A 26,109-nucleotide genomic window follows, 5' to 3' on the forward strand; every position below is an offset into this window, starting at 1 on the left:
GATGTGCACTGATGCCAGGTGGAAATCCCCATAGAGTTGTAAAATCATACAAAATGGAACAAAACCATTCAGCCAATCATTCCTGTTTTCATTATACATAACATCCATCAATAAAAGCATAGGTATAATTCATTTTAGAAACACTGATACAGAAACATAGAAAATCACAGCAGGAGTAGGCCATTTGGCTCCTCAAGACACTTCTGTCATTGAATATTATCAGATTGGCAGATAATACAACTTTGGGTGGTAGGATGGCTCAGTAGTTAGCACTGCTGCCTCACAGTACCAGGAACTTGGGTTCAATTCCACCCTCAGCTGACTGTCTGTCTCTCTGTCTGTTTGGAGTTTTCACATTCTCCCTGCGTGTGTGTGGCCTTTCTCCCAAAGTGCAGGTTAGGGTGGATTGGCCATGAGAAATGCAGAGTTATAGAATAGGAGTGTGGGTTTGGGTGGGACGTTCATTTATTTTCTCTGTTCATTCGTGGGATGAGGGCATCACTGTCCAGGCAGCATTTATTGCTCATCTCTAATTGCCCAGAGGGCAGTTAAAAGTCAACCACATTGTTGTGGTCTGGGGTCACATGTAGGCCAGACCATGTAAGGACAGCAGTTGCATCCCTAAAGGGCAGTAGTAAACCAGATGGGTTTTCCCAACAATTGACCATGGATTCACAGTCATCATTAGATTGTTAATTCTAGATATTTATTGAATTCAGATTCCACCATCCGCAGTGACAGGATTTGTACCTGGGTCCCCAGTACATTATCTGGCGTTAACAGCCCAGTGATAATACCAATGGGCAATTGCCTGCCCAAACAGTAATCCTCTTCTGAGGAATGGTGTGGATTTGATGGGCTGAACGGTCTGCTTCCACAGTGTTTTCCTCTTGTCATAAACATTGATTAATAATTACTTCCATATTCAAATGTGTTACTTAGATGTTTTCTGAAGAAGGGTCGAGGCCCGAAACATCGGCCTTCCTGCTCCTCGAATGCTGCTTGGCCTGCTGTGTTCATTCAGCTCTACACCTTGTTATCTCAGATTCTCCAGCATCGGCAGTTCCTACTATCTCTGTAACCTAGATTACTTCATTTTGCACTATTTACTGTACAGCGTGCTGTTTGTTTTCTCCCATCCTTTTCCATTACTTTTACCTTATCCATCTGTGTTGAAGGGTGGATAATGAAAATTTACAACCAGTTAGAGAAATACTTAAGGTAAAGTTGATGATTTGCTTAACCCCTGAGATTAGAGATTCAATCACTCTGGCTGAAGGAACTTGCAGTGATGTAACTACAGCAATGTATGAGAATCCCAATTTGGGCACATACCTTGCATCCCATTATTAAAGCGAAACACCATTGTTAGTTCCATGAGGAAACACTGAAATAGCCCACCCTCATGTTGTTGTTCTTCAAGTGAAGCTTTTCCCTCGCAATGTTGATATGTTCTTCGAGGTTTTGTTTCAATTTTTTTCTTTTATTCAATCCTGGGATAAGGGCATCACTACCTAGCCAGCATTTATTGCCCAGAGTCCAGTTAAGAGCCAGTCATATTGCTATGTGTCTGGAGTCACATGTAGGCCAGATCGGGTGAGGATGACAGTTTCTTTCCCTAAAGGATGTTAGTTGAACGAGATGGGATTTTTACAACAATTGGCTCACAGTCATTATTAGGCTCTTAATTTAGATTTATTTTGTGAATTCAAATTCAACAATCTGCTGTGACAGGATTCGAACCCCGGTCCCCAGAATGCTACCTGGGTGTCTGGATCAACAATACAGTGATAATAGCACTTGGCAATTGCCTTTCCCAAGTCATGAGAATACAAGTGAGGCTGGGATTTGTTGCTTGGTACATTTTCAGACAGTAGCAGATCATTGAAAAGTTACCCATTTTGTTACATTGAATATCTTGTTGGCACAATGCTGGAAAGTTTTGTTTTCGCTTATGTGGATGTTTGAACCATGCCTGTGAATAGATAGTTTCAGAGATAGTAGGAAGAAGGATCGAGGCCCAAAAGGTCAGTTTTCCTGCTCCTCTGATGCTGCTTGGCCTGCTGTGTTCATCCAGCTCTACACCTTGCTACCTGTGAATAGATAGTGTTGTATTAGATTGCTTAAAGATGCCACAAGCAGGACATTGATTAGGTCAGCAAATGGTTTATTCAGCTTCTGTAGAATGTTCCACACTGAATGGAAAGTTTTCTATATAAGGCATCTGGAACACTTTTCTGCACTCTACATTGAGTACAAGTTGGGGTGTTCATTCTCGAGTTAGATCCTTACTTAATTGAAAAAAAAAGTAATTAATCTAAGAGGCAAACAACAAGCTTAGAGCAAATGAGCTCGTGTAAGTTTCTTTAATTACATGGTTCAGAGAATGCATACAGGTTGGTAATGAAACAATCTTTGGTATTTCCTATAAGCTTGTATCAGCTTTTGAAGTGTGATCTTGCTAGTGTCTTGTTTGTACTTGATGTGAAATAATGATCAGAACCTATTAGGGGCTTTTCAAACTGGATTTGTTTCTCATTGATTTGTTTCTTATGTCACACATGATCTGACCTTGATCACTTGTGTTGGATAAATGTGCTAACCTGTTCTGTATTTGATTTGGTTCAATGTTGAAATTTTAGGGCTGAGACTTTCTATGTTTGTCCATTTTCTGATTTACCAAATAAATCTGATGGCTTATCTTTTTTTCAAATGGAAACATGGGTGTAGGTGATTCTAATTTTTGTGTTGTTGATGAGTCCTTAGAGTTATCCTGGTTTGCATCATGTTGAAAAGAATTTTAATCACCTTACACTGTGCTAATTTTTCTTGCAATTTCAGGGATCAAAGTGTGTTTGAATCTTTGTTGTTGCAAAGATTGCTGTTGCTGTCCTAAAACTAAAAGCTGTTAAAGTTTCCATCACAGTAACTGCTGTTACCAAAATAAAGTTTGGTTTACCTTCACCATTATGGCCATCATTTCTAGATGAATGAAGCTATTCCTTTTTAAACCTGACAGAAAGATTTATGAAAAACTTGTGGGCAGAAACTTTCACAAAGTGGCTCCACTCAATGGGATACAATGACCATATCAAAGATGTTTGCTGTGATATCATTGGAGGCGATTAGTTTTCTGCATTCCATTTTTGTGCTGCATGTGTCACCATGTGAGCAGATTCACGCTGCTTTTCTTTATCCAACTTTTCACGCTTCAATATATAAAATTGATAAAATGCTTTATTTTCCAAGACTTTGAATTTGTCATTCATAGCACCACTGTTGCAGCTCTGATACTTTAAGATGCAGTAACAATGGCCATGATTTTCCAAAGACCAGACAATTATTGGTAACACACAAGCTGGAGTTGCTCACACGTCAATGTGGAATTCCAGATGCAGCGCACACCTTCGTGGGAATTGCTCAGGAAATTGAAGATTTCCCATGAGCTGGAGAACACCGTTAAATGCCAGAGATTTCAAGGGGTTCCACTTCCATGAAATAAATGGCTACGCGGGAAAAATTTCATGATTAAAAATCTGATCTAGCTCATGATCAAGTCGACCACTCATTTTGGACCCCTTCCCTTTGGAAATATACCACGACTAACCCTATTCTCATTGACTTGACCAAACCAATCAAAATATATCAAGAAAATAGTCGAGATATTAACTTTTTCTTATTTTAAAGGAACTGTAAGCATTGCATTCCAGATACAATTCAATTCATCAAGTGACGACTTCAAGCAAAAACACTTTATCTTTACACTGCAGTTAAAATACAGACAAAATGAAAACTAAAGTAAACTATAACTGTATCAAAACGCTTAACCAAATAATATAGACCTTGACTACTAATAAATAAGTGTTCTAATATGGTAACATCCCATAAATACACACTTGGCAGAGGCAAATTCAGTAAGATAGGTTGTCTCACATTTAATTGTAGCAGCACGAAGAGAACCTCAGCTTTTAGCCAAAATGGAGAGAGGAAAACTAACTTCTGCACCAAGGTTCAAGACCCCGACAACTGTTATTGAAAGGTAAAACTGAAAAATCTTGATTCTGTGGAAGCTTGATCCCACCCATTCAGCCTGCTTCTATTGTTTCAACTTTAAAAAAAATCTGTGAGGCCGCACAAGCTATTTACTTCATTGGTTTTGAGCAGCCAGCTCTGTATCTCTGTCTCAACCTTTCTTCATAAAAGAAACAGGATAAAATACACCTCTTAAAGCCATAGTATCAACACACCTTATACCCCTGAACCCCTGATGACCACCTCCACCCTTCCCATCCTGACAGATGCCTGGGCCCATCCCCACAACCCAGCATGATTTCACAACCTGCTTGACTAACTCTGCCCACCACCATCTCCAACCCGGAACCCTAGGGACCTGAAACCTTCCCTCCCCAGCACTACCTGAACCCATTGAACCAATAACTACTTCTCTCCTGCTAACCCGACGCCCACTCTCCTGGCATATTCAACTGTCACACTGACTTACCCTGAACTCTTCAATACTTACCAGGCACCCTATCCATATGGCATTTTGTTTTGTACACTTGGCACCTGATTCCTTTATCAATTGCCATGCTAAACCCCCACTCACTTGAACCAAGTTATTTTTCAGGGGCTGCAATTACACAAAAGGTGATTTCTAATTAATTTTTCAATAGTTCTGTTTGAGTTTAAGAGGAAGCAGAATTTTAGATACATCTGTTTAATTCGATAACAAAAGTATGCAACAGTGACAATTAGGGATGTTTCATGGATACCACAGGACAATATTTGACACTTTCATACTCTTTCGGAGCAGGTGTCAAGTGTCTGGCTCTGCTGCTGGGGATTTATATCTCAGTACATGGCACACCAACAACTACAATAAAAGGAGTACTGTTTAATTTCCCCTGACTATCCAGTTCAACAAGGAAGCTGCATTGATTTTAACTGCAGTCTGCACTTGAGGAGAAGCCAAGTTTGGAATTCCCAGGTGTAAATGCAGAGCTCAGATGTAAAGAAAGAAAGCATAAGTGGAGTGAATCCACTTTTTGGTTTCCAATTAAATTTCTTTAAGCCTGTACCTCTGCTATTATTGCTGTTGTTAACTTGGCCATTGAGTAATTAGCTCAGAAAGTTGTTAGTCTGTTCAGAAATGCTAGTTGTGCTCCTGAACCTAGTTTTTAGGCGAAAACAAAAATTTCCTTCAAGAGGTTAAACCTGATTTTGAGGGCGAGGGGTAAACCTGAGGGCACTCGATTTGGATCTTTTCCCCTTAGCTGCTGGGGGGGTTTTACTGCTCTCCCTCCTTTTTCCAGGTTTATTTGAGACTTGGTGTTTTGTTAGTCTCTTGGAAAAAGTTTTTGCTCAAAGATTGTGTCCTTCATAATTATTCAATCGGCCTGGTACCTTCTCTGGGTGCCTGCTGGTCTTGAGGCTTTGAAAAAAAAGTTTGAATTCTTCTCTCGATGATTTCAGATCTGTTTTGTGATCTTTGCTTAGGCCACAGTTTTCTATGTGGTGAATTTCAGAGCTGGCACCACCATCTCATGCTGGGTGGTTTGATGAGTTTGGTTCCTTATAGACCAGTCAAGGAGATGTCAAAGGCAAGAACTGTCTGCAGGCTTACACATCAAAGTAACGCTGTTTATTATGCATTAGTAATGAGTAATAAACAAAGAATAAAGAACAAAGAAAGCTAAAGCACAGGAACAGGCCTTTCAGCCCTTCAAGCCTGCACTGACATGCTTCCTGTCACAATTAAAACCTTTTACCATTCCAGGGATGGTATCCCTCTATTCCTATCCTATTCATATATTTGTTAAGAAGCCTTTTAAAAGTCACTATCGTATCTGCTTCCAGTACCTCCCCCGGCAGCAAGTTCCAGGTTCTTTTTAAATATGGCTATACATGATAACCTGTGATACAGCGGGCTTAGACTTGAGGTTACATGATATTTGGATTAATTGATCCACTTTGTGTGTTTGTCTCCATGTTGACGTCTGGCCTAGTGCTCTTACAGACTTCAGTGATCTCCCTCTGCCCAGTCTGTCCATTTACACTCAGTGATATGCAACTCGGTGACATCATTTCAAGGTCGATCTATGGTCTTTGTACCAAGATCCAGATCAGTTACAAATATGATGTCATTCAAGTATAAATGAAAGCTAATTGTGGTAATCCCTACAAGGCCCATGGAGGTTCATTAATTAATTTTGTTCTGGAGTTCACTGAGAATGGCCTGCCCAACTGGAAATCATCACCTGAGCCTTTTATAAAGTCGGCCCAAAAGGGCTCATGAATTGGAGTGGTAGTGTTCTTACCTCTGAGTCAGGAGGCTTGAGTTCACGTCCCAACTGCTCCAGAAGTGTGCAATAACATCTTTGAGCAAATTGATTCGAATATGACCTACTGCTTTTAAAAATGTAATATTTTCACTTTAAAAAGGATACAGTACTCCAGACTATGGTGATTCATTGATGGGGATAAATAAAACATTTGGTTGTGTGCAATAAGAGGGAATAAATTTTAAAAATACAGAGCCAGGGCCAGGTCTTCAGAGCTGTCTGCCCTGGGCTAGGAATAGCCTACATATGCCATGAGCAGTGGCCACACTTTGGTGCTCATCAGTAAACTATGTTCCCCTTCAATCTTGCCTCCTGCATTATTCCACTAATAAATCACAGCATTCAGACAACATGTGGCCATTACTGCTAAGGCAAACACTCATACAGTCATAGACTAACACACCCCAGAAACAGACCCTTCGGTCCAACTCATCCGTGCTGACCAGATATGCTAAATTAACGAGTCCCATTTGCCAGCATTTGGTCCATATCCCTCTAAACCCTTCCTATTCATATACACATCAGGGTGCCTTTTCAACATTGTAATTGTACCAGACTCCACCACTTCCTCGGGAAGACCATCCCATACACACACCACCCTCTGTATGAAAAAGTTGCCTCTTAGGTCCCTCTTAAATCTTGCCATTGTCACCTGAAATCTATGACCCTCTAGTTTCAGACTCCCCTACCCTGGGAAAGAGATCTTGGGTATTCACTCTATCCACGCCTCTCATGATTTTATAAACCTCTGTAAGGTCACCCCTCGGTTCTGACACCCCAACCTATTCCAGCTCCTTGCTATAGCTCCAAACCCAGTAATTTCCTTGTAAATATTTTCTGAACCCTTTCAGGTTTAACAACATCTTTCCTGTAACAGGGAGACCAGAACTGAATGCAATATTCCAAAAGTGGCCTAACCAAGGCCCATGATAACAAAGTGTGAAGTTGGATGAACACAGCAGGCCAAGCAGCATCTCAGGAGCACCAAAGCTGATGTTTCAGGCCTAGACCCTTCATCAGACTCTCTGATGAAGGGTTTAGGCCCGAAATGTCAGCTTTTGTGCTCCTGAGATGCTGCTTGGCCTGCTGTGTTCATCCAGCTTCACACTTTGTTATCTTGGATTCTCCAGCATCTGCAGTTCCCATTATCACTAACCAAGGCCCATGACAGCCCAACTCCTTAACTCAATGCACTGACCTATAAAGACGAGTGTACCAAATGCTTTCTTCACTGCCCTGTCTACCTGTGACTCCATCTCCAAGGAACTATGAGCCTGCACTCCAAGGTCTCTTTGTTCAGCCACACTATCCAGGACCTTACCATTAAGTGCATAAGTCCTGCCCTGATTTGTCTTTCCAAAATGCAACACCTCACATTTACCTAAATTCAACTCCATCTGCCACTCCTCGGCCCATTGGCACATCTGATCAAAGTCCCATTTTACTCTGAGGTAATCTTCTCCACTGTCCACTACGCCACAAATTTTGGCATCGTCTACAAACTAACTAACCATTCTCACTATATTCACATTTCAGTCACTTATATAAATGACAAAAAGTAGTGGACCCAACATCGATCCTTGTGGCACTCTACTAGTCATAGGCCTGAAGTCTGAAAATCTACCCTTCAACGCCATCCTTAATCGTCCTTCATCATGAAATGCTCTTGGAATGCATTGCTTACTTACTGGTGCATCGTAGTAGAAAACCATTGATGGAATATACATAAGGCAAAGTCAAGTCAGGGAAATGCACTAAAATAATAGAGAACCGCGAACACTGGAAATCCGAAACAGAAATAGAAACTGATGGAGAGACTCAGCAGGTCTGAGGGGAGAAAACAGAATTAACGTTTAGAAGAAAAGTTGCTGTACTTGAAAGTTTAACCGTGTTGTCTCTCCACAGATGCTGTTAGACCTGCTGATTTTCTCCAGCAATTTCTGTTTTTGCCAGGGAAAGTACAGCTGGTATGAGGGAAGTAAATTAACAGCATTCTGAAATAAGCATAATTATTACATTGAATTGTATCATAATATAGTATTTTATCTGATTGTGCTCTAGATCTCTATGACTCTATGACATTGCTGTATGCCTGTCAGGGAAGGGATAGTGATTTCTTCCATGAACATTATGGTGAACCATTGCAATGATTACTGATCAAGGACACGATCATGGCCACTTCAGCCGACAAAGGAGCAGTGCTCAGCAAGCTTGTGATTTCAAATAAACCTGTTGGACTGTACCTTTGGATTTCTCATTCTGTCCACCCCAGTCCAACACAGAGACCTTCACATCCTGACTATTACGGATGACTTTGGCTTTTAAGCTCTAATTTCATCAGCTTAATTTAAATTCTACCAGCTGCCATTTGAACACAGAACACTATCCTGAACTAAATAAAAACCAAAAGCACTGCAGAGCTGTAAATCAGAAATTAAAGAAAAGATTGAAGATGCTGGAAAAGCTCAGCAGGTCTGGCAGCATCTGTCAACTTCAGTTTTTGTTCCTGCATTAGCCTGAACTTCTGAATTAATAGTTCTGTGACATTGCCACAACACCTCTGTGCTGTTTTCTGAGGAGCAAAAGAGAATTTTGTTAGGATATTGAGTGGATGGTGTGATTCATCCCTCGGTACATTTACTGAAAGTTGTTTATGCACTGATTAGGTGTCCTCCTTTGGCCTGACTAAATTGAGAATGATTGCCCATATCCCCAAGGATGTTCTGCAAAAGCCAGAACTGTAGAAAAAATCATCAAATTATTAGCTTGACAAGTTACTTCCCCAGGGACAGGTCTGGGGCCTACCTTATCTAAATTAGTTGGACTGTAAGCATTTTCTGATTTCACAAATGATATAACCTGTGAACTTTGAAGTTGATGAATTCTCTCACTGTAACTTAGTTTAAAATTAGTAAAAGTAAAAAGTAAAAGTAAAAATAAAAAGTAAAATAAAGTAATTTGATCCATGTTTAGGGATTTCCTAAGTACGGGCTAAGAAAAATGTACGTTGATTACCAAAGCAATTATTTAACATGAAAGATCACAAAGACTAATGCTAAATACAAGGAAAACAGGACTATATTCGATTAACAAATTACAAATGTTTGCTCCTTCCCAGTGACAGAAGAAATAAGGAACAATGCTGTCTATGTCTTTTTTTTTCTCCCAGTTACAAGTTGCATTTGTGATTTCAAGGATTATAAAACTGCAGCTTGGAACAGCTTCCTCAAGGTTTGCTCTGCCATTCAATAAGATTAAGTCTGATCCAATATCTCCACATTTACTGCCTAGTTCCCATTAACATTTCAGCTCCTTGCTTATCAAAAATCCATCCACCTCTGTCCCTGCTTCCACTGGCACTTGAACTAGTGGGTTCAGAAGGCTTATGATCCTCTATGAAAAAAGATGCTCCATACGTCAGTCTTTAATGGATGCTCCTTATTTTGAAACAGTCACCCCTCCCTCGAGGTTCCCTCACAGGAGGAAGCACTGTCTCCAACTCATCAGAACCTTTCAAGGTCAGACCTATTTGATTGACCTCATCAATCAACTCACGTTTTATTCTCATAAACTCCAGCAGATATAAACCCAACATGTCCAACCTTTTCTCATAAAACCTCCTATGATCAAAACCGATGCTTGCCGTAAATATTGGATTTTGCAGAACGCCAATTCCAGTGAAAAAAAATTTAAGTCATTTAACTCTTGCAAAGCCTAACAGATAGAGTTATAGAGTCATACAGCATGGAAACAGACGCTTCAGTCCAGCCAGTCCACGCTGACCAAAATCCCGATGTAAGCTAGCCCCAGCTGCCTGCTCCTGGCGCAAATCTCTCTAAAACTTTCCTATCTGTGTGCTAAGTCAATATTCTTGGAACCCAGTGATAATGCGAACTGCAGATGCTGCAGAATCCAAGATAATAAAGTGTGAAGCTGGATGAACACAGCAGGCCCAGCAGCATCTCAGGAGCACAAAATCAGATGTTTCGGGCCTAGACCCTTCATCAGAGAGGGGGATGGGGTGAGGGTTCTGGAATAAATAGGGAGAAAGGGGGAGGCGGACCGAAGATGGAGAGAAAAGAAGATAGGTGGAGAGGAGAGTATAGGTGGGGAGGTAGGGAGGGGATAGGTCAGTCCAGGGAAGACGGACAGGTCAAGGAGGTGGGATGAGGTTAGTAGGTAGGAAATTGAGGTGCGGCTTGGGGTGGGAGGAAGGGATGGGTGAGAGGACGAACAGGTTAGGGAGGCAGAGACAGGCTGGGCTGGTTTTGGGATGCAGTGGGTGGAGGGGAGATTTTGAAGCTGGTGAAGTCCACATTGATACCATTGGGCTGCAGGTTTCCCAAGCGGAATATGAGTTGCTGTTCCTGCAACCTTTGGTGGCATCATTGTGGCACTGCAGGAGGCCCATGATGGACATGTCATCGAAAGAATGGGAGGGGGAGTTGAAATGGTTAAAGTCATCTTGGGGCCTGGGATAGGGGTGAGGGAGGAGGTGTGGAGGCTGGTGTAGCATTTCCTGCGGTTGCAGGGGAAGGTGCCAGGTGTGGTGGGGTTGGAGGGCAGTGTGGAGCAAACAAGGGAGTCACAGAAAGAGTGGTCTCTCCGGAAAGCAGACAAGGGTGGGGATGGAAAAATGTCTTGGGTGGTGGGGTCGGATTGTAGATGGCGGAAGTGTCGGAGGATGATGCGTTGTATCCGGAGGTTGGTGGGGTGGTGTGTGAGAACGAGGGGGTCCTCTTGTGGCGGTTATGGCGGGGGCGGGGTGTGAGGGATGTGTTGCGGGAAATGTGGGAGACGCGGCCAAGGGCATTCTCAACCACTGTGGGGGGAAAGTTGCGGTCATTGAAGAACTTGGACATCTGGGATGTACAAGAGTGGAATGCCTCATCGTGGGAGCAGATGCGGCGGAGGCGGAGGAATTGGGAACAGGGGTTGGAATATTTGCAGGAGGGTGTGTGGGAGGAGGTGTACTCTAGGTAGCTGTGGGAGTCGGTGGGCTTGAAATGGGCCTCTTCCGCATCTACACAGGTTACGTGGAACAGTCCTTCTTCCACACCTATACAGGCCCCAAACCCCACCTCTTCCTCCGTTGCATTGATGACTGTATCAGCGCCGCCTCTTGATCCCCAGAGGAGCTCGAACAGTTCATCCACTTCACCAACACATTCCACACCAACCTTCAGTTCACCTGGGCCATCTCCAGCACATCCCTCACCTTCCTGGACCTCTCAGTCTCCATCTCAGGCAATCAGCTTGTAACTGATGTCCATTTCAAGCCCACCGACTCCCACAGCTACCTAGAATACACCTCCTCCCACCCAACCTCCTGCAAAAATTCCATCCCCTATTCCCAATTCCTCTGCCTCCGCCACATCTGCTCCCACGATGAGACATTCCACTCCCGCACATCTCAGATGTCCAAGTTCTTCAAGGACCGCAACTTTCTCCCCACAGTGGTCGAGAACGCCCTTCACAGCGTCTCTCGCATTTCCTGCAACACATCCCTCACACCCCGCCCCCGCCACAACCGCCAAAGAGGATCCCCCTCGTTCTCACACACCACTCCACCAACCTCCGGATACAACGCATCATCCTCCAACACTTCCGCCATCTACAATCCGACCCACCACCCAAGATATTTTTCCATCCCCACCCTTGTCTGCTTTCCGGAGAGACCACTCTTTCTGTGACTCCCTTGTTCGCTCCACACTGCCCTCCAACCCCACCACACCCGGCACCTTCCCCTGCAACCGCAGGAAATGCTACACTTTCCCCCACACCTCCTCCCTCACCCCTATCCCAGGCCCCAAGATGACTTTAACCATTTCAACTCCCCCTCCCATTCTTTCGATGACATGTCCATCATGGGCCTCCTGCAGTGCCACAATGATGCCACCCAAAGGTTGCAGGAACAGCAACTCATATTCCGCTTGGGAACCCTGCAGCCCAATGGTATCAATGTGGACTTCACCAGCTTCAAAATCTCCCCTTTCCCCACAGCATCCCAATACCAGCCCAGTTCGTCCCCTCCCCCCACTGCGCCACACAACCAGCCCAGCTCTTCCCCTCCACCCACTGCATCCCAAAACCAGCCTAGCCTGTCTCTGCCTCCCTAACCTGTTCTTCCTCTCACCCATCCCTTCCTCCCACCCCAAGCCGCACCTCCATTTCCTACCTACTAACCTCATCCCACCTCCTTGACCTGTCCATCTTCCCTGGACTGACCTATCCCCTCCCTACCGCCCCACCTATACTCTCCTCTCCACCTATCTTCTTTTCTCTCCATCTTCGGTCCGCCTCCCCCTCTCTCCCTATTTATTCCAGAACCCTCTCCCCATCCCCCTCTCTGATGAAGAGTCTGGGCCCGAAACGTCAACTTTTGTGCTCCTGAGATGCTGCTGGGCCTGCTGTGTTCATCCAGCTTCACACTTTATATTCTTGGAACCCATAAGCTTTCAGGCAGTGAAAATCCAGATTTTAACTGACTGAAGAAAGAAAATGGTTTTCAACTCCTCCTGAATTTCTTTCACCAGTTTTACTCATCAGGTTAAATTTGGAGTGCAATTGTTAGCGATAATTAAGGAAGAGGACTACTGATTTTTTTGACGCGTGTTCCTACACTCACTGCACTCTGGAGATGCTGCAGACCAGTTTTACTGTGTTCATACCAGCGATAAAGCAATGCAGTCGTTGGAGAAACTTGGATTGTTCTCCTTCAGAGGAGGGAAGGGTGGCAGAATTATTTGATGTGCAAAATGAAGAGGGGTAGAAATATGTGAGCTGCTTTATGGCGTGCTTGGCATTAAATTGGATGAGGCACAGTGAGCGAGTGGATGGAGGCGCAGCCACGACATAGTCTGTGGCCTGTGGACAAGTTCCGATTGAGGCCTTTTATTCAATTTGTTCTTGAGATGTAAACTTTCCTTTCTAGGCCAGTGTTTATTGCCCATCCCAAATGTCCAGAGGATAGCTGTGAGTCAACCAAATTGCTGGGGTTCTGGAGTCACATGCCAGACTGATTGGGTCAGGGCAGTGGATCGGGTTTTGCAGCAATTGACAATGGTTACATGGTCACAATTATGCCAGCTCTCACTCTAGATTTGTTGGTAATGAATTCACGTTTCCTCCATCTGTTATCAAGTCATATGTCCCTCCCTCGATACACCTTCAACATGCGACCTCCGATCTGAGACCTGGGGCCTCAGATGGGTGCTATACAGGCAGCGGGCACCTCTTTCTCAGTAGATTTCCGTAATGGTTTCTAATAGTCCAGCTGCTCTGGGTGAGGGGAATATCTGTCTCTAAGGTCCTTCATCCCGGGGACCAGGCTACAAGCAGAGCTGCCAAATGTCAGAATAGCACAGAGCTCACAAGGTTCCTCCCAAGAGGTTAGGATGGAGCACATAGGGAAGAATAATATCTTCTCGCTGACAAATGGGTCAAAGATTGTTGATTTAAACGAAAAGGTAACGGTAAAAATTCCCTCCTGCAGAGGTTTAGTAAAACAAGGATCACAGGACAGAGGAGTCAGTTTCCATTGAAACTCCAAAATGGTGATTGGAGGAATCTAATTCACAGGATTGTGGAGAGAAATCAAAACAGGTAGTGATGATATTAAATTCAACAGCTGTTTCAAAACAGTAGTGCAAGCACATTGGGCTGAATGGCCTCCTCCTGTTGAGTGAGATCACGTGGCTTGTATCTTGCTTCCTCAGACCAGACAGGCTGTTCCCTCAGAGCCCGACATATCAGCTTGATGGCATTAAACCAGCAATGCACGCCCCATCACTACAGCTCACAAAACTACACGAGGAGGTGGCTGCCGAAATCACCCTCCTGAGGAGGAGGGTGAGCCATGAGGAGGGTGCAGAGATGCTGCAGTGTGATTTGGACAGGCTGAGTGAGTGGGCGCAGGTGTGGCAGATGCACCGTAATGGGGATAAATGCGAGATTTCTAATTTGGTCGCAAATACAGGAAAGTAGATTATTATCTGAATGACAATAGACTGGGGACGGGGTGGTGCACACCAGCCATTGAAAGCAAGCTTTGCAGGAGCAGCAGTCGGTGAAGAAGACAAATGCTATGTTGGCCATCACATGGAGAGGATTCCAGCCCAGGAACAGGGACAAAAACATAAGTTACTGGAAAAGCCCAGGAGGGCTGGCAGCATCTATGAAGGAAAAAGCAGAGTCAACGTTTCGGATCTGGTGACTCTTGCTGCAGTTGTACAGCACCTTGGTAACACCACGCCTGGAGTATTGTGTGTGACTTTGGTCTCCTGTTCTGAGGAAGGGCGTTCTGACTGTGGGAGGAGTTCAACACAAGTTTACCTTACACTGGTAGGGCAGGTTTCAGCAAGTGAATTTTGTTTAATGTTATTTTAAAAGACGTTAGATTCTAACACCTTTCCTATGACAGATGCCCAGCTAACTGACCTCAACTTTTTCCCTACTTTCACACTTTCTTCAGCAGAAGGGTCATATTTTCTACTCGCCCAGATTCTATAATTCTGAATTTTTGGAAAATTAACACTGACACACCTACTACCTCATTTAGTCACTTTTTTTTTGTCAGCTCACAGATCGTACAGTTTATTCAGAAACGTTTCCCTGCTGGCTATCTCAATAACTTCCTCTCTCTTATTCAGTTCCTGTTTTCCAGGAATTATGAAATGTTTTTTTTGTATCCTCTGTTGTGAAGATAAAGGAAGGATTTTATAATTTTCAAAAACAGAAATTGCTGAAAAAGCTCAGCAGGTTTGGCAGCTTCTTTGGAGAGAAGTCAGAGTTAACATTTCATGTCGAGGGAGAGTCATTGAAGGGTCACTGGACCCAAAGTGTTAACTCTGATTTCTCTCCCCAGATGCTGCTAGACCTGCTGGGCTTCTCCAGAAATTTCTGTTTTTGTTTCTGACTTCCAGCATCCATGCTTATTTTGGCTTTTATTTGATCATTTTATCTTCAATTTCCTTGCCCTTCACAATTAGCTCCCCATTTTCACTCTTCCAAGGACTAACATTCACTTTGCATGCACTTTCAGGTTCATAGATTCATCACCTTAGTTCTGTAGCTCATTCTTATAGCTCTGTGTGACATGATTTCCTCTTTCCTCCTAACGAACGTAAAACCCGGCAGACAGCTGATTGCAAATGCTTTTTTGCTGCAACACTTGTCTTTAATTGCACACTTTGTAATCGTATTAATTACTTTTGGATTATATGCTTTACTTCTCACTCATGTATGCTAAACACTATTTGGCAGTCATTAAGCTAATTATGGAGATTCTACAAATCTCTTAGAATGTTATTAATTTCTACTATGCATTTCATCATCTTGTATTAATTCATCTCATCATGAAATTTCTACATTTTGATTCTAATTCCTCCAATAGAAAATGAATTACTTTAAAGTTTTTGAGGTGATTTGCAGCTCGGATTGTGGATGAAGTTGTAGACTTGCTCGCTGAGCCGATGGGTTTTGTTACAAATGTTTCATCACCCTGCTGGGTAATGTCATCAGTGCACCTCAGTTAAAGCATTGGTGTTCTGTCCCACTTGTTATTTATGTGCCTCGGTTTGCTGGGGTGTTTTGGTTCAACTTCTGGTTCTGCTTGCGAAAAGAAGTATGAGTCTCCTTTGTTGATGGTTTTATTACTATTCTTTTGTTTTAATATTGTGCAAAAACAATTTATTGGCAGTAATGATCCCTTATTATCCTTTCAATTAATGGAATCCTGCATTGAGTAACTCATCACCTGACTTCCCAAAGCCTGTCCACAATCTGCAAGGCACAATTCAAGAGTCTGATGGAAAAGTCCCCACTTGTCTGGTTCGTTGTAGCTCCAACAACACTCAAGAAACTTGAAATCATCTGAAGCAAAGTAAACTGCCTTGATTAGCATTACTTCACAAGCATCCACTGCTTCCACCACTGATACTCAGTAGCAGCAGTGTGTACGATCTAGAAGATGCACTGCAGAAACGCACCAAAGATTATACATTCAGCACCTTCCAAACCCACAAACACTTCCATCTGGAAGAGCAAGGATAGTAGTTATTTGGGAATACCAGCCCCTGCAAGTTCCCCTTGAAACCAGTCACCATTCTGACTTGGAAATAATATGCTGTTCTTTCACTGTTGCTGGTGCAGAATCCTGGAGCACCTTCCCTAAGAGTGTGGTGGGTCTACCTACGGCACATGGACTTTTTTAAAATTCATTCGCAGGATGAGGGCGTTGCTGACGAGGTAGCATTTATTGCCCATCCCTAATCCCAGTTTAGAATCAACCACATTGCTGTGGGTCTAGAGTCATATGTTTGACTGACCAGGTAAGGATGGCAGTTTCCTTCCTTAAAGGACATTAGTGAACCAGATGGGCTTTTCTGACTATTGACCATGGATTCTTGGTCATCATTAGATTCTTAATTCCAGATATTTTTATTGAATTCACATTCCACCATTTCCCTTGGGGTCGAACCCTGATCCCCAGAACATTATCTGGGTCTCTGGGTTAACACTCTGGAGATAACACCACTAGGCCATTGCCTCCTCTAACTGCAGTGGTTCAAGAAGGCACTTCAACACCATCTTCTCAAGGACAACTTGGCACGGGCAATAAATGCTAGCCAGCCAGCGATACCTACATCCCATGGGGAAATTAGAAACAAAATCTTTACTGAACGTTGGTGTAGTGTTCTCCAAATGCCATCAGTGTTAACTGATCCTTAAGATGATCATGCTTCTATCTCAATCGTACAACTAATGGACTCCTCTCTTTCGTACACAGACACTACCCCAAAGTGGCAAAACTCTGAGCATATCAGCTTCTCATTCACCTCTAAGGAGGCAACCACTGACCCATTAGAGGAGGCACTGGAAAATCTTTCTCCTACACCACCCACCAGCTCAGTATCTTTCACCATGATGGATTTGGATTAGACTCATGCGCAGGTGAATGTGAGGTAAGGTAACTATAGTTTTACCAGATCAGACACTGCTCTCACACTGGAGAAAGAGAGAGAACTGGTGGCGAATTGAACCATTGGTTGTACCACCAAACCAGCTGACCAGCCAACTTAGCTGACCCCCTTCTCAGGAGGCAATCACCGACTAGCTCAGTAACCCCACAAGGAAGAAACCTCTCAGGTCACTGGCACTGAGAAGGATGCCAGAGATCAGGCACTTGCTCAGTACCAGCCAGAAGATAATCCTTCAGGTAGAACATTTAAGACTGAGGTGAAGAGAAATTTCTTCAAGCAATGAGTGAGCAAAAATGTGGCTGAAAACATGTAATGTAAACAAATGTGAGGTTGTCTACTTTGGGAGCAAAAACAAGAAGGCAGATTATTACATGAATGATGATAAATTGGGAAAAAGATACCTGTGTGTCCTTGTATACCAGTCACTGACAATATGGTACATTTGCCTTCATAGTGGCATGATTTGAATACAGGAGCAGAAATGTCTTGCTGCAATTTGAGGAAGTCTTTGACCTCCCCCAGAGAGTGGGAAGAGGGGCCTGGAATGTACTGCTTTGGAGAGTAGTTGAAACTGATAACCCCACAACTTTCAGACAGTACTAGGATCAGCAACTGAAATGACATAACAGTCAAGGATATGGAGCTTGTGCTGGGAAAGTGTGATGAGGACAGATTTAGCATGCTTTTGGTAGTACAGACTTGTGGGGCTGAAGGGCCTCTTCTGTACTATATGATTCTATAAATAATTTTACAGGACATTAGTGAAACTAATTGGAGTACTATGCATAGCTTGATCTCTTTCTCTGAGGAAGGATGTTTTCGTTTTGAAGAGAGTGCAATGAAGGTTTATCAGGCTGATACGTAGGATGGCAGGACCAACGTATGAAGAGAGACTGGATTGGTTAGGAATGTAATCACTGGAGTTTAGAAGAGAGAAGGGAATCTCATGCAGCCCTATAAAACTCTAACAGGACTTGACAGGGCAAATGCAGGAAGGGAGTTCTCAATGATCAGGGTGCCACAGTCTTGAGTTATGGGGAGGCCCATTTAGTACTGAGATTAGGATATATTTATTTAAACAGAGAGCTTGTATGTTGAATCAGATCAAAGGATATGGGGAGAAGGTGGAAACAAAGTACTGACTTGGATGATTTGCCATAATTATGTAGAATGGCAGAGCAGGTTCCAAGGGCTGAATGGCCTGCTCCGGCTGAATGGCCTGCTCCTGCTCAGCTTACAATGTTTCTACACAGATTGTGCAAACCTTTGCTCATATGTGTATATTTATAACTGGATTGCCAACTCACACTCTCTGCCTCATGCGTACTTGTGACAATTCACTACTTTCTCACTCCTTGTGTAGCTTCATATTCTCCCGTCTTTGAAGACACCGTCATGCTCCCCAGAGTCTCTGAATGATTGGACGATCGGCTGCTGGGCAAGAGCATTCACATCTGCTTTTCGAGCGCATGTCACGCTGGGGACGAAAATCCCAACTTATCTGCTATTGCACGAAAATGCAGCAATGCAAGGCCAAAATTTTGGTGTGTTGCTCGATACCAAATCATCATTGATTTTCTAATACAGGGGGCCCCCCATTTACAATCATCCAATTTACAAACGCTCAGACTAATGGATTCAATCACACACAGGGATAATGGGAACGGCAGATGCTGGAGAATCCGAGATAACAAAGCGTGGAGCTGGATGGACACAGCAGGCCAAGCAGCATCTTAGGAGCACAAAAGCTGACGTTGCAGGCCTAGAACGGGTCTAGGCCTGAAACGTAAGCTTTTGTGCTCCTAAGATGCTGTTTGGCCTGCTGTGTTCATCCAGCTCCACACTTTGTTATCTAAATCTCACACAGTGGTGTGATTTTAAAGACCCTATATACAATCATTTCAACCAGCTCACAACCAGCTGCTTTCCATTGTCGTGCATTGTATTCTGACTTGAGTACAAACTGATTTGCTAATAGACTCCAGGCAGAGCCTGTTTGCAACCTGGGGTATGTCTGTATGTACCATGCATTGTACTAGATAGATTGAGTGAGTATAGTGGGTTGACAATGTGAGATGAAGCTCTCCCCACCTCGCACACATATCATGAAATGATTTGTCGGTAAAGTGCAGTCCGCTGTCAGGTATCCTATATACTAACATGCTGAATAAGCTAAAAATTATAACTATCCTGCCAACAATGATTGCACTTGTTGTTCTCTGAGATGTTGAGCTAGATGAAATTGGGAGAATGAATCTGTCACAAGAAGGTAATCTTTCCCATGCACCGTCAATAACTCTGTTGCTATTTTAATCCAAGAAATAGTTGGAATATTGTATAAATGTAGAGGCTCCCTCTGCTGCTGGGCTTGGTATGTTTGACATGATTCACATGCATTCACAAGTCAGTGGAAATCCTGGTTTGCCCCTCTCAGTGCACAGATTTATGTATCAGCCTGATTGCATGATCAGTAACTATGTGCCCCCGGTATAACGTGGATTAGGTATCTTGGCATGTTTTCAGTTTTAGGATTTTGTTGTCATTTAGTGTGACATGCTATGATATGCCAAGTTAATCACTGTAAGGTTACAATTAACAAATATTCTTAGGTACTTCCATAATGCTACTGGTCAAACCCTTGGATAATGGTTTTTTGAAACTTGTGTGGTCACTCAACTTTGGAAATTGTTGCTTGCAACTGGAAACACTGCCTCGGGCCTAAGTGTAACAGTTCAATCTCAGAACATCTTCCACTTTCAATTGAACTGACTGTGCCTGATCTGTTCTGCCACAGTCTGAATCTTGTGAATTGTAACTATGCTGAGGCCTGTGCATATCAGTAGCTTTCCACAACTGGACTCATGTTATCCAGCAAGTAGAAGATTTCAGAAAGCCAAATGGTCCTGTGTATTGGATCTGCAGTTTGATTTGTGCCAACACATGATGTTGATGATCCGTCATCTGCTGAGAGTCCATCTGCCGTAGATTATATCATTGATCTGGCCCTTGCTGAGGTATATGTATTTTAGGATGTGCAATGGTACTTAGGAGGCAATGACCTAATGGCATATTCACTGGATTATTATTCCAGAAACTCAACTAATGTTCTGGAGACCTGAGTTCAAACCTACCATGACAGGTGGTAGAACTTGGATTCAATAAAGGATCGGGAATTAAGAGTCCAATGATGACCATGAAAACATTGTTGGAAAAGTCCATCTGGTTTACCAATGTCTTTTCAGGAAGGAAGTCCTTATGACCTACATGTGACTCCAGACGTGCAGCAATGTGGTGACTCCTAACTGCCCGCTGAGCAATTAGGGATGGGCAAAGCATGCTGGCCTAGCCAGAGAAACCCTCATCTCATGAGTGAACTGAAAAAAATATGATGCCTTCAGATTAAAGTTATACAATCATATCTTTTCAGGGCTTACAATATTCTTGTTTTATTAAACTATTCTGATTACTACAGACTGGCCACATGATGTGTGAAACAAGTTACAAGAAAAAAATGGTCATCTTGTGAAACCTGCCTGTAATTTAGCTGATCGTGCACTTCACTGATGTGTTTACGGTGTGCATGTTCTTAAGACGTTCCTTGGTAATGGTGTTTTGGTGTTGCAGCACTTTGTTAGCCACACCAGGGGTTTGTTCTGGGGTTTGACTTGGCCTTTGAAATCAAATCTGCTATACACGTGTGGCCAATGTCCTTTGGTGCCACACACTTTGAGGGTATCAAGAAAAGTTGCACAGTCTTTGGGATAGCTGTGACAAACAACATCTGTTACAGATCGACACAGGTTAATGAACTTTGCTTATCACAGCATGGTTGTAGGGTGCACTTAAAACATGCAATTATTGTTGGCCCGTATCTAGAGCTTCATTATTGCATCTATCTTCAACTAATGGGTCAATGGAACAGCCCTTTTTGTAACAAAAGCCTTTTGAGTTGTCATGCTGGCGAGGTGTAAAGTGCATGTCCTCAGGCACTGGTTGGAAGTCAAGGTGCCAGAAAACCTGGTCAATACTTTTTCAATAGCCAACCTTCGGGCTGGGTGTAACTGGTCCCTCCTGACCCTTCACACCTTTTTGACAATGGTTTCCACTGTTTTATGTCTGCAGCGCAGACGTAACAGGCCAAATGGCCCCCTTCTGTTCCATAACAATTCATTGATTCTGTAAATTCAGGACAATATCTCTTTCTCGAGAGAGCTTTAGGATGTGAAATTCTCTATCAAAGCGAGTGATCTATGTGAATAGCAGAGATGCACTGGAGGAAAGTTAGAGAAACTTATGAAGGACAGGGATGGGATGGTTATGGTGATGGGGTAAGACCTGGTAAGGAAACTTGTCTGAAGCATAAATGCTCATGTGCATCTTTCAAATGAAACAACAGTTTCCTTAATGCAAACTCTCCATAATGTCTCTTTTTTATTGATAATTTTAAACTGACATTATTATTGTTTGCTCTTCAAACCAAAGCCTCACTTGTTATTTTGTGAGTTTATTTTTTTTTCAGTCCGGATTAGTAATTTCACTGGTTCATTCTGTCAAGTTGTGTAATATGAGGATGAAATTTTAAGCAAACACATGCAAATATCACAAATTATTTTGAAAGTGTACAAATGACGCAACTGGTCTCTAATATTCAGATGCATCAATACTTCTAAACCTTATTAGGTCTTTGACATCATTCCTGCTTTTTAATGCATTCCTGAGATGTAGGCACACTAGCTGGGCAACATTTACTTCCCATCTCGCGTTGCCCTGGGGAAGGTGCTGATGAGTCACTTTCTCAGAAAGTTGCTTTTCTCGGTATGTAGGGGCACCCACAGTGCTGCTAGGAAGGGAGTTCCAGGATCGTAGTGAAGCAAGAACAACAACATAGTTCTCGTTGTGGGTGTTGAGTGAATTAGAGGGGATTTGCGAATGGTGTATTCCTGTGTATCTTCCTTGTCTTTCTAGATAGATGAAGTCATGGGTGTTATATTGCAGACTGAATATTACTTGATGCAACAAGGGACTGTACAAGATAATTGAGTTAGTGCTTGAAGAAGGAAGGAGAGAAAGATATGTTTGCATTAACATCATGTCTGTCACAACCTCCAGGCATGTCAAAATACTTTACAGTCAATAAAATACCTTTAATGTGTAGCAGCTGTTGAAGGTAGTAAATATGTGTTTGCAACAAAGTGGAGGAAGCATATAAGTTCAACAATAATCATTTTACATTCAGATGATAGGATATTTCGCAGAAGGAATTTAATGTCAAGGCTGCAAAATTCATTTCTGATGCAGAATATATGATATATGATGCAGAAAAGAAGCAGGCCTAACTGTTGCCACTTCAGTACTCCATGCACTAAAATAATAGAACATTGCCTGTCGGAACAGTGTAGCTGACTGCAGTGAATAAGATTGACAGTGACCTTGGCTTAATAATGAGTATATTTGATGGGATGATCTTCGAGAAATAACGTTCATTCCTCCCAGTAGCATGCCTTGTGTGCTTGGAGTTCAGTGATTCGGGGATACTTGTTTTCTGGATTGGCTGGCATTGTCCATGAAGATAGTACTTGTGCAGGAATCAAGTCTGACCCTCAGCAGACACTGTAATTTCCAAGGTGAACCCTGAGGTCCTTCATGCACACTATTGTTGGCTGTGCCTTCATCTGCCTGGACTTTAAGTTCTAGGATGCCCTCTCTGCATTGTTCCATGCTGGTATTGCTCTCCTTTTCTGGAGTTATTTCTAGGCTCAGCTGGTGCACAATTGGTAACGCTACTACCTTGGAACCATAATGTGTTGGGATCAAGTTGCAATCTGAGGTTGAAGCATCCTAACCCTGCACAGATAATGCATTGCAGTGATGGGTGGATGCTGGAATGTTGAGGGTGTTGGGTTTTGCGTGAGATTTTAAACCAAAGCCTCACTTGTCGTAAAGAAAATCTAATTTTGTGAAGCAGAGCAGGGCAGCAGCTCTGCTGCTTTGATGATATTTATCCTTCAGTCAAAATCACTGACTGCGCTGTCAGCAGATCGCTGTCAATGGCAGCTTGTTAAATGTTCCCTATGTCACGACAGTGACTATACTCAAAAAGTAATGGATTGGCTATGAAGTATTTTGCATTGTTTGCTGATCTAAAAATTGCATACAAGCGCTTATCGAGGTAGCAAGAACTGCAGATGCTGGCATCAGAGACAACACAGTGTGGAGCTGGAGGAACACAGCAGGCCAGGCAGTATCAGAGGGAGCAGTTGATGTTTGGGTCGGAATTCGTCTTCAGAAATTTTTTTTACTCTTTGCCGAAGCTTTAAAAGCAGCACGGTGGTTCAACGGTTAGCCGTCCTGCTTCACCCGGATATGATTCCACACTCAGGTGGCTACAGGACAGTTGTGAGGCCACTTTTGGAGTATTGCATGCAAGTTTGGTTTCCATCTTATGGAAGAATAGAAAGTATAGGAAGAAGGGTCCCTTTATAAAGGGCTCAGAAAAAAAATTATGAGGATGTTGCTCGGGTTGGAGGGTTTGAGTGATAGAAAGAGGCTGAATAGTTGGGGGTTATTTCCCCGAGAGTGTCAGAAGCTGCAGAGTGACCTTACAGAAGTTCATAAAATTATGAGGGTACGTAGGCAAGGTCCTTTCCCCAGGGCAGGAAAGTCTAAAACAAGGGGCAGAGGTTTAAGGTGAGAGGGGGAAGATATAAAAGGGACCTAAGGGACAGCTTTTTCACGCAGAGGGTGGTGCATGCATGGAATGAGCTGCCAGAGGAAGTGCTGGAGGCTGATACAATTACAACATTTAAAAGGGATCTGGATGAATATGTGAATAGAAAGAGTTTGTAGGGATGTGGTCCAAATGCTGGCAATTGGAACTAAATTTATACAGGACATCCAGTCAGCATGGATGTGTTGGACTGAAGGGTCTGTTTCCATGCTGCAGATCTCTAAGATTCTGCGAGTCCATGACTGTCTGTGTGGAGCTTGAATGTTGTCCCTGTGTCTGGGTGCTCCAGTTTCCTCCCACAGTCAAAAGATGTGCAGATTGGGTGAATGGGCCATGCTAAATTGCCTTTTGTGTCCAGGGATGTGCAAGCTGTGTGGTTTAGCCTTGGGAACTATAGGGTTATAGGGTAGGGGGTGGGGGGAATGGGGGTGAGATGATATTCAGAGGGTCGGTGTGGGCCTGCATCCACGCTGGAGGGCCTCTGTAAATGGTGAGAGAGATAAAGAGATCCTAAAGTGGCTGAAAACTTGGTCAAAGAACTTGGGTTGCTTTAAAGTCGTGAGCGAGAGAGACCAAAATGACATGGGTGGTGAATGAGTCTGAACAGAATTTGAAAGAGGAAAAATTGTGTCCTGCTAATTCTAGGTGCTAGGGAAAGTAAAATAAACAGGACCTTCAAGATAACAATGTCTAAATTAATCTCATACAGAAGACAGATAAATGCATGCTTGGTCAGGTGCAGAAGGGATAGCTTTAAATACCTTGGGCATTGGGGAGAGTTCTAAGGTTGAGATGTTTTGTTATATCGCACAATTATTATACGGTTTACCTTTAAGAGACACATTCATGGCATCATTACTGGGTAATAACATTTGACCTAAGGGTATAAAGGTCTCAGTCTGCATCTTAACTGGGGCCACTCAAAGCATGAAACTTTGAGAAAAGTGTGCCACTGTTCATGCCAAAGGTTAGATCTGAAGTGCTTGTAAGTGTAATAGTTGTACATGTCAGCAACTATAATAAATGCCTACTTTACCATAGTCTTGTCCTTCTGCATGTAAATACACAGAGTTTAAGGAATAAATTAAATGATACACAGGCACAAATTTAAACAGAAAATTATGATATACTCTCTATGAGCAAGACATGGCTGGAGGATGGTCAGGATTGGGAACTACATACACCAGGTATAGATGGTTGCATGACAGCCAGGGAAAATGGCAGAGGAGATGGAGTAGCTGTCATGATTAGAGACAAAATGACATCATGCTGAAGGGGGACAGAATGAGGAGAAAGCATTTGGTGGAGACCAGATGAGTGGAAATGACAGACAGCAAAGGATCTAAAATTATAATAGGTGTTGGGTATAGATTCCCTGTGAGCAGCTCTGAAGGACTAGATTGTATAAATGCAGCAGTTCGACAGGCCTGCAGCAAAACCAGGGTAGTATTAAGGAGGGATTTTAACTTTAACAGAGATCAGGAAAAGGAGACAAGCAGTAGTCAGAAAGGTAGTGAAGTTCTGGTATATTCCTACAGCGATAAGTCCTGGATAGAGCAAGGGGACAAGCAATATTGGATTTGGTAATGAGTAATGAGACTGATTCAATGATTAATTTAATCATACATGAACATTGATTAAATAGTGATCATTCATGATTGAGTTCAATTTAGCCTTTGAAAGTAAAGAGGATGGACCAGCGACGAGGAGATAGCAAGCCCTGCAGGTGCTGGAAGTCAGAGTCGATAAAATATTGAGCTGTAGGAAGAGAGTAGGTCAGGCAAAGTCAGAGGAGCAGGAAAGTCAATGTTTCAGTTCTGGATCCTTCATCAGACTCAGAATAGATCAGCAACACAGTTTTAGATTTAGGCAAAACTGACTTTAACAAGATATGACTTCGAATGTCCACAGTAAACTGGGAAAATCTGCTAATGGCTAAAGAAACTGAATAGCAGCAGAGGATGTTTCAACCAAATTCAAAACAATACAAAACCAGTTTATACCCCTGACAGGGAACAGCTCCATCTCATCAGGACAACGAAAGAAATAAGGGATAGCT

This window comes from Stegostoma tigrinum, chromosome 15 (genome assembly GCF_030684315.1).
Source record: "Stegostoma tigrinum isolate sSteTig4 chromosome 15, sSteTig4.hap1, whole genome shotgun sequence".
Classification (NCBI taxonomy): domain Eukaryota; kingdom Metazoa; phylum Chordata; class Chondrichthyes; order Orectolobiformes; family Stegostomatidae; genus Stegostoma; species Stegostoma tigrinum.